The following is a 9,589-nucleotide window of genomic DNA, read 5'->3' on the forward strand; positions in this document are numbered from 1 at the left end:
GGGTAGTTTCTCTACATCCTGTATCATATCATTATGTCATTATGATCAAATTTATTTGTTGTATTTTTTATACAGTTGTAAATATCAATAAATAAATAAAAAAAAAGATATTTTGTAAACATAAACATTTAATTTAACACTCGGTCGAGTGCAACACATTTGTGGATTTCAAAAAAGACATTTCTGCACAGCCCTAACAGTAAACTAAAAAAGCTGAACTTTTTACTTAAAAATAGTTATATGAGCCTTTCAAAATGATATGATAACAGGACCACTGATAATCAGCAATAATGATTCGTCAGCACCATAATATTTTACAGAGGAACATTAATTTTTTAATATGAGGCACCGTAATAATCTAAACACAGACAGAGTCTAGTAATACTTCCTGTATATTTTAGAAGTTTTGAACGTCAGATAACTAAAATACTAATAGAGACGCTCTTTAGGACAGGTGCGGTACATTTATCACAATAAACGCATACATTAAAGGCACTATTGAACTGGTAATTAAATTGTAGTTGATGTACAAATAATTAGTAGGTAGAGACTGAGGTAGTGGCATTGGATTAGAGGGAACTATTGTAGTACAAGAGCACTTGTCCCTCTTGTAAGTGACTCCTCTATACTGTAACAGAATACACTAGCTAACACTGCAGGTACAAGCTCAATACTCTCCTTTCATGTATGGAACCAAATATAATAATAAATAATTCAATTTCCATAAAAAAAAACTAACTAATTTCGATTTGTTAATAACTATAGCTAAAACAAAATAAAAGATTTTTTTTCGGTAGGGTATATATATATAATTAAAACTCCCGACTTATATTTATTTTAAATCTGGAAAAGAATAAATTATGAACATAGAACTACTTATTACTTAATAATTATTACTTACATCAATATGGTTACCAAACAAACTACTTACCTTAGATATTTTTTGAGTGAAAGGAACACGTTCCTATCCAAGGCAGCGTGTAAACAAAATTATGGATTATTAAGGGAATAATTTATAAACAGAAAGATCTGAAAGAAAAAATTTTCTACTATCGGAATCAAATTCAATTAGTTTAGAGTTTACAATAGAAATTATGGGAAAAAAATATTATAAATTATGATATAATACCAACCTAATTAATTCTAAATATTTAAAACTCTATCAAGTTCTTTATAAATTTGCAGTAACATAAACAAAATAAAAATACACTCTTCTACATGCAGAAATTAAACGTCTTGTAACTTTTAAATAATGGTTAGAATTCTTGTTGAAAAAGCCTTTATTAATATTGGCATTTTTCAAAGGATTTTGCTTGATGTATCATGGGACTTAATCAAATCTCAAAGTTGGAATTGACGTACAATTTATATTGGTGAAAAATTTGCCTCCCTCCACATATCGGGGAAGGGTTGTGTTTTTTTTGTGGGTGCAGTATATCTGTCTATCTGAATGCATGCAGGTGGCAGGGCATAACACGGCGAGCATCAATATACGGTACAGAAACTTATGAAGAATTGAATCATTATTATTTTTTTTTTTTTTACGTTTTGCTGATTTAGATACCTTTTACAAGAGGCATACTCAAGCTTCAGATTCAATCTTCCGTTCTTGAGATTTGAACTAGTTGATTTGGAAATAAAATAAAAAATCCCCTCTCTTTCCTAACGACTACTTGAAAAGAAATGATTTTTTAAAGTTAAAATCATAAATAATTATTTTATTATATCAATAGCATATAATTTTTTTTTTCATTTATTTCGGCACCAGTCACTAGATTAATATCTACGGTCAACTGTACTACAAATAAAAATTTATTAATATGGTATGTTATGGTTTTCAATTCAGAATCTTCTTTATTGCAAATTCTTTATATTTCAAACCAAAAAAATTGAAAAGATTCATTTTTGTCATAAAGTATAATATTATATTATATGGTAATATAATTATCTGAATTTAATTATATTAATGCCAACACCCGATTATCTGTATAGTCTATAGTCTAGATATCTGTATTGGTAGATAAATTTTTCAATATCTAAAAAAAGGTTTTAGAATTAGTAGATATATATTACTTCACAACAAATTTGTATTTAAATCTACAAATAAATATAGAATATGAAATTATCTATTTCGATCAACCTAAAAATGGATACAAGTGCATTTATAATGTTAAAAAACAAAACTAAATTAGTTGCACTGAGACCTATAGCTTTTCTTTATACAATTAATACCGAGCAGCGAGGAGATGTAGGGCTAGAATGGACTCCCGTTCCGATTTGAATGAGAGGTGAAGCGTGCTGCTGACAGGCTCAGATTGTACCCGTTTCTAGGTCTTTTATATTGCCCCATCAGCAACCTCCCTCCGCTCTTCTATGGTCAACACATACCCTCTGCTATATCCAAGATATTCACGTAATTATCTAGAGTAATTACTTCGTAAATTGAAGGTAATTTAATCGGATTACCATACAACTGAAAATTCTTGAAATAAAACTAAATTATAATTTTGATTAGTATTTCTAAAATTATTAAAATTAGATTTTCGCTAACCAACTAAATCCTAGATCTAACCTTGCTTTCTCTTTAATATTTGATAATTTTCCAAGGCATCTGAAAAGAAGGTAGATGCGAGTTCAACTCTAGCAATGTTCACATTTACTTCCTGTGTATTTACTCAATATAGTTTTAAATTTAAACAAATTAGAAAAATATATATTACTTTTCGATAAAGTAGTTTTAATATTTCCCTATAATTTGGTATATCTGTAATGGAAATCTATTAAGCCATCCCCGCATTGGAAGGCATCCCTATGGTATGACCAATTGCGAAAAACACATGACGGTTTTGGAGACTAGTCAGGACCTTCATCAACAAGAGGCAAAATGTGCATCTAACATCTGGCGACGACCTGTTGACAGCTCTGGAACAAGCGGAACTTCTTGCAAAACGACTAGTGCTCCTTCTCCATCACCAGGCCCATTATCAAGGCACAACGAGAAGCTAATTTTCCCAACCTATAACCAGCTTGAGTCGACGCTACGACGTAGACGACGGCATCCCTTACGTACTGCTAAGAATGCTATCAAGGAGAGGTAAAGCCTTTGTACTCAACATATTCAACACTTGCATAAGGACATCCTACTTTCCAACCGTCTGGAAGCGAACGATCGCCGTTCCTCTATTCAAGCCTAGTAAGAATAAGTGTGATATTTGAGAAGCTCCATCCATCCATTAACGCCTTATGAAAAACCGCGATGAGGAGCTAATAATACCACCTAAGCAGACTATGTTCAAGCGAGGGGTCACATGTGAGCACCATCTGGCCAAACAAACAGCTTACACCTTGGGACACATGCAAATGAACAGGGCGACGGCTTTCATTTCTCTGGGCTGTAGTCAGGCTTTAGATTGTGTCTCCCATCCGCTTCTAACCCCCGACTGGAGGAATTCATGTTTCCCTCCACCCTATGCAGACAGATGGAAAACTCTCAGCGGGAAGTCCTTCGTGGTACGGGTCAGCAGAAGATTAGCGACTCCTGTCCCTACCATCTGTGGAGTGCCTAAGAGCTCGGTGCTGGGACCAATACTGTTTGTGCTCTTTACAGTTCCGGTAGTATCAATTCAGCATCCGAAGGCAGTGCCGCGAGCCCCTATGACGCTCACCCACGCCCAAGAAGCTACAAACACCATCACTTCCGAGCTTAAGCTTATTGGGATTACGGTGAACTCTACAAAAACAGATGCTGTAGTGTTGACGTTCCAGAAAGGAAAGAAACCACTGCCTACCCACTTCAAGATAAACGAGGCCGACCAGTGGATCTTCACCTCCAGCTTCCCTCTGAGCCGAAGAACATAGGTCGGAGGCACATCAAATTTGTTGATGGACTAAAGACCAACACCAATCCGCTGTTCATGGAAATCGCCCCTCCAACAATGGCAAGGACCTATCCCCTTTATGGATGTACTCGCAGAGAGAAGGGGTTTGGGCTCTGCAGTCTAAACCTACCATAAACGTCCAGCAAACTAAACTAAACTCCCAGCTACTACTAAACTGAATCGCATATTTGCGCCTATGACTTTCCACAAACAGTGGACGTACACAAACCAAACTTAGAATACATCAGGGTAAAAGAAGGGTTGAGGACTTGTTGTATATATTTTTACATTTGTACGTGATATTCAATATTTTTCCAGAGGGGTACGAAAAATAAAATAAAAATAAATAGAATAAACCATTCCCACAAAATTAGTAATTATTTCTCTATTCAAACTTATATCAATGTGAATATTCAAGACCCCAAAATATATTTACAGTTCTAAAAAGTAACGAGTGAATTTAAAAGTGAATTAACTTAGTCAATTTTTCAATGAATGTTTACAAGGAACAGTTAAAAAAAAATAGTTAAAAATTTCTTTTGAAGGAAACATTAAATATAAAGATTGATAAAAATAAATAATTTAATCTGATATAATGAGGAAAGTTACAAGAAACTCTTATACACTATGATAATCAGGCCTATTTGGACATATGGAATTGAGCTTTGTGACTCCACAAAACCACCAATTCCACTCGTATCCAACGCTTAGAATCCAAAATTACCCGTAAAACCATTATGTCACAAATAAATTCATTCATGAAGACCTCATCCTCTTTTATTTTTTTTTTCAGTTCTTGATCTCTCATCCTTAACTATCCCAGATAATTCTCTGAGGCTTCAGAAAAGAAGATTGCCACGAGATCTTCTAATTTAAAGCCATTATTGATATACCACCATTGGGTCGTTCCTTTCTAAGATTATTATGTATTCTGAAACATTTATCACATTTACTTATTCTATTTTTTATACAGTTGTAAATTTCAATATATAAGTTTAAAAAAAAAATCTTAAACAACTCGAAAAGCTCATCTTTCAAATGATACTTTTATTTTCATTACACGGCTCTTTTCCGTTTTTCATCCGATTACCCATAGGGAATCTTGTTGGGTATCCTTTGATCTGGTATCCTCTCAACTTGTCCTATCCATCTTATTCGTGCTCTTTTCACTAAAGCCACGATGTTGGGTTTCCAAAACAGTTACATCAGCTCCTCATTCATTCTTCTTCTCCAAATTTTAATCTCCCAAGAATTCTCCCTTCACCATAAACTTCTCAATACCTTTCTCTTCTAGGGGTTGAGCATCCGTCTAGCTATTAGTATCACGGACCATGATTCTCCTCCAATTGCTCTTACATTGGGGTTTTTTAAATGACCACTTTCATTCTTTAAATATCATAATTATCTACATGAATAATAACCTCCTCTCTTTCCGTAATCCAGATATGACCAGGTAAGGGAAATGTATAAACAATAAAGCTGTCTTTTATATAATATTGTGTTTTTAAATTCATATTTCATAACCATATCATAACTTTATATGGAAGTATAGGGGGCCCCACGTGGTTAAAGACGGCCCTGATGAAGAATCTACCATTCCATCATTCTGAATTGTCCATAGATTTAAGGCCGACAGCTATTTACATATAAATCAAGGAATAGTCGAGCAAGAAGAGTAGAAAACACAACTAAAACAGCTAGCTATGTATACTGTATAAAATGAGAGGGGAGGGGAGGAGATCGGAGCTAGTGTTCCTCTCTCACGTAGCCTGCTCTAGGCCTTTATTGCTCTCTACAGCCCTTTTATAGTCTCTAAACCTTGTTCTGTCCCATCTCCTCTTCTGCTACTGCTAATAAAAAGCTTCATCGGTTTCTTCCCAGCGTCCCGATAGACCGATTAATTCATCTGCTCTTTCTTTCCTAAAGACAGAGTAAAAGGCAATGTTTCCTAAATAAAAATCAGTAAATTAGAATCGATGTGCTTTGACCTCACTTCGAACGTTCATCTGTACATCGGTTCATTATGGGACTACTCAAGAAGTTAACAAGTACTTTTATTTATTGCATAATGAGAATAAACGGTTTATCCCACGAATAAATTTTACTAAAAAATGAAAGAACACAAAGAAACAACCATTACCGTAGAGCTAATCTTGTGCCAAAGGCTACACAGAACTTTTTTTTTTAATAATATATTTATTGTTATTTACAACTCTGTGTGTGTATATATATATATATGTACAACAAGTAAATTTGCTGTAGGTGACATTGTGACATGATACAAACATGTGGAGGACCTACCCATTGGTGGATGGACAAACATGGAGAAGATCTCGAGGCCATCTTCTTTTCAGACACCAGGTAATGAAGGAGAAGCCAGGTTAGAAACAAGTGGATTTGGGTGGTTGAGAAATTTATCATGGAAGGAATAGTATATGGTTCTGGCCAAACGGCAACATATGGAACATTGAGGTCCTGATGGATGACTTGATTTGTGACAAAGTAAGGAGCATTAATGATTTTACGAAGGATTTTGGACTGTAAGGATTGGATTCTGGAGGAATTTGATGGTTTAGTGGAGCCCCAAAGCTCAACTCCGCTACAGAGAACTTAGCGTCATAAATTTGTCAGGGACCAAAGAAATAACATGGGAGTGGAAATTATAAAGTATAGAAGAATTTAATTTACCTCTCATATACTTTTCTTTAAAAGAGTAACCAGATTCATATAATGCAATTAGAATGATTAACATCCTACGAGATTTTATAAGTTACCGAGGAAGAGGAATTGACCTACAGTAAGAACTGAGTTTTTCGTAGGAGAGATGATCTTTGCTTTGGTGGAGCTAGGATAGAGTTGTTTAATTTTTTAATGAGAAGCAGAAAATTTCGTTTAAAGGAAAGCCTTATCAATTTTTTTTAAAGTTTAAAGTATAAACATTGTACATTAAAGTGTATAGTATGTGAAACAATTGCCCTTGATAAAGAAGAATTACAAGCACGTTATCTCACTTACAGCTTCCGAAAATTAAATAGTATACATACTTACTGCCAGAAAACTTTTTCTTTTTTACTTCTACTTCCGACAACCGGTGTATCCAAAAAAATATGAGATAACGAAAAAATATAACTGAAGACAAACGTACCAAACATAAATAGAGCTTGTTTATTATATTTACACACACACATATATATTAACCAAGTATATTTATTTTTAATTTCTTCATTATTCATAATTTATGTTTAATAATTTTCTTGGCGTTTCTTTTTTTAATTTTTCTACTGCCTAAAACTAAAAAATATGTATAAGAAGGAAATTCAAAGCTCCTCACATATTACTTAAAAGGTATTAGCACATTAAAACATGTACTATGTATTTATTATAGTACCATGCCAAACTTTATGTAATAATAAATAATAAAAAAAAGTCAGCTAACTAATAGCATAAAAAAGTAGTTACAGTTTTTTTAATTTTTAATTGAACTTCTTTTTGTCCAATCACGAGTAAAACGTAGAACATTTTTTAGTTCATAAGCTATGGTATATTTTAAAAATAAATCCGTAAACTTTCTCAACCTGATAATTAGCAGAAACACAGTATAAACAAATTGTATATGGTTTCGATAAAATCGGTATGTAGCAACATTGAGAAAAAATTATAAAGATAAAGAAAAGTTTTTTTTTTACGTTTAAATGTGAAAAAAAAATTATATTAAAACAAGACAATATGTATAAGCGCTTAAAAAGATAAAATATAGCAGCTATTAACAATGGCAATCGTTTTATAAATTAAAAATCGGAAAATGTGGCCATTTTCGGGTATTTCATTAAAGGGCTTTAAATTTAAACTCAAATTAGTTGCTACTTAAATTAATAACAAATTTCTCATCCAAAAATTGTAATAATTATTCCAGAAATCGGGAATATATAAACAGGTGTTTCCTACAATCGATTTGGTTATATGGCTCTAGAAACAAAGTTAAAAAATAAATAAAAAGGATTACAAAACAATATTTTCAATAAAGAGATATCTCAATTATGATTTTTTTTTTTATAATTTTCCAAAAATAGATATACTGATTTTGTATAGAATGCTCCTCTAATGACATTGGTATTCACGAATACTTTTGACAAGAAGTGTATTCTGTATTCGTGATTGCGAATACAAAATGCCCAACTCTGAATGGAAATAGAATAGATGTAGTAATAGTGGAAGGTTAGGGGGGGGGGGGCGTGGAGGGGGCAACAGAGTGAGGGCGTTGTTGCCAATAACAGTTGAGCCATCAGGTTTTCTAGAAGATTGCACAATCGGTGAACCTGTCCTATATGGCTGCCAGACTACTAGGACTACTAGGCGGGTCTGAAGTTGCTAATTTAGTAACGGAAACTTTATATCATTAAAAAATGCATAAAAGTTTTTAATTTCATTATTTGTCTAGCAATAAGTCACTACATATTATTATTTTTTTTACGGTCTAAAATATGCAACATGCCCTTATTTTGTAAAGATACTGCGGATTTTATTTTTTTACCTACAGTTCTAACAGATAAAAAAAATATATATATATTGGAAGAAGATAGTTGACCGTATGAAGTAGGACTGTAGGAAGATAGTAAGGGTGGCGGTCAATAAAGGTGTCAAAATAATAAAAGAAAACTATTTATTGTTAACTAACGTTATATGAGATTAGATGCTTCTGTCAGTTTACCAATCTACATATTATAAAAACTCCTACCCTTCCTAATGCTTAACCTAGGAAGTGGGAGACACTTTTATACCTGACTGACGTTCCCCTTTTCTCTCAGGTGTTTGCTGCGCTACAATCTGACAGGTGATTAACCTTATGTTTATTGTTTAGTTTTATCAATTTTCTTAATATCTTCCTTTTACATATTACTATACATCACCTTTACCATATATACTGCACCTATATGTTCTACCTTTTACACCTAACTCTTTATTATATTTACAAATAATTTTAATGAGTTATCTCCTACAATTTATTAGTCTAGATCTGTATTTAGAAGTTTTATCACACCAGGGCCCTGTGTCATAATAAAGTACAAACTAATACTATTAGTCTTGTAGATTTATCTTAATTCAATTGCACAGACTTGTACAATAGTAACTTGTACTTTAATAATTTTTAATCCCTGTAATATCACTAATAGTCACCCCTATCATGAAAAAAGTAAGTATTAGTATTATTACCACACTAGTTTCTACACTTGTACTATGAACTAATACTATTAGCTTTCATCATGAAACAGGGCCCTGGTTTTATTAGTAACTTTTTTCCAGTCCACGAACATGTATATATTTCCTTATATTATTATTAATTATTTTTTTAATACATACTTTATAAACATAACAATTGTTTTAAAATGATTTTACTTTAATGTTATGTTTATTCTAAAACGTTTGTAACTTGTTTTGCTTTTTTCATTTAGCCCTGAAGAAGCCCTGTAAAGTGGGGCGAAATGTTAGTTTGCAATAAATAGTTTTCTTTTACTATTTTAGTAAGATTATTGACAATCTTCCAACAAAAAAAAATAAATTCAAATAAAACAGGCTATTTACTAAACCTAATTTTATATCCATACTAAAAATTAAAGACACAATTTCCATTTATTTATCATGTCATTGGGTCTCTTTGATGAATTGAGCTGAGCCAAAAGACCACTATAAAAGATTGAGTGGAAATGTGTAAT

General features: G+C 32.6%; 1 protein-coding gene across 1 annotated transcript in view; it reads right to left on the bottom strand.

The window, feature by feature from the left end:
• nrm (neuromusculin) overlaps nucleotides 1-9,589 on the bottom strand; it is a gene marked incomplete at its 5' end in the record, with an annotated part of 472,198 nt that overhangs the window by 196,523 nt on the left and 266,086 nt on the right.

Source organism: Halyomorpha halys, unplaced genomic scaffold (assembly GCF_000696795.3).
Source record: "Halyomorpha halys isolate HHAL.00 unplaced genomic scaffold, Hhal_1.1 Scaffold48.1, whole genome shotgun sequence".
NCBI lineage: Eukaryota > Metazoa > Arthropoda > Insecta > Hemiptera > Pentatomidae > Halyomorpha > Halyomorpha halys.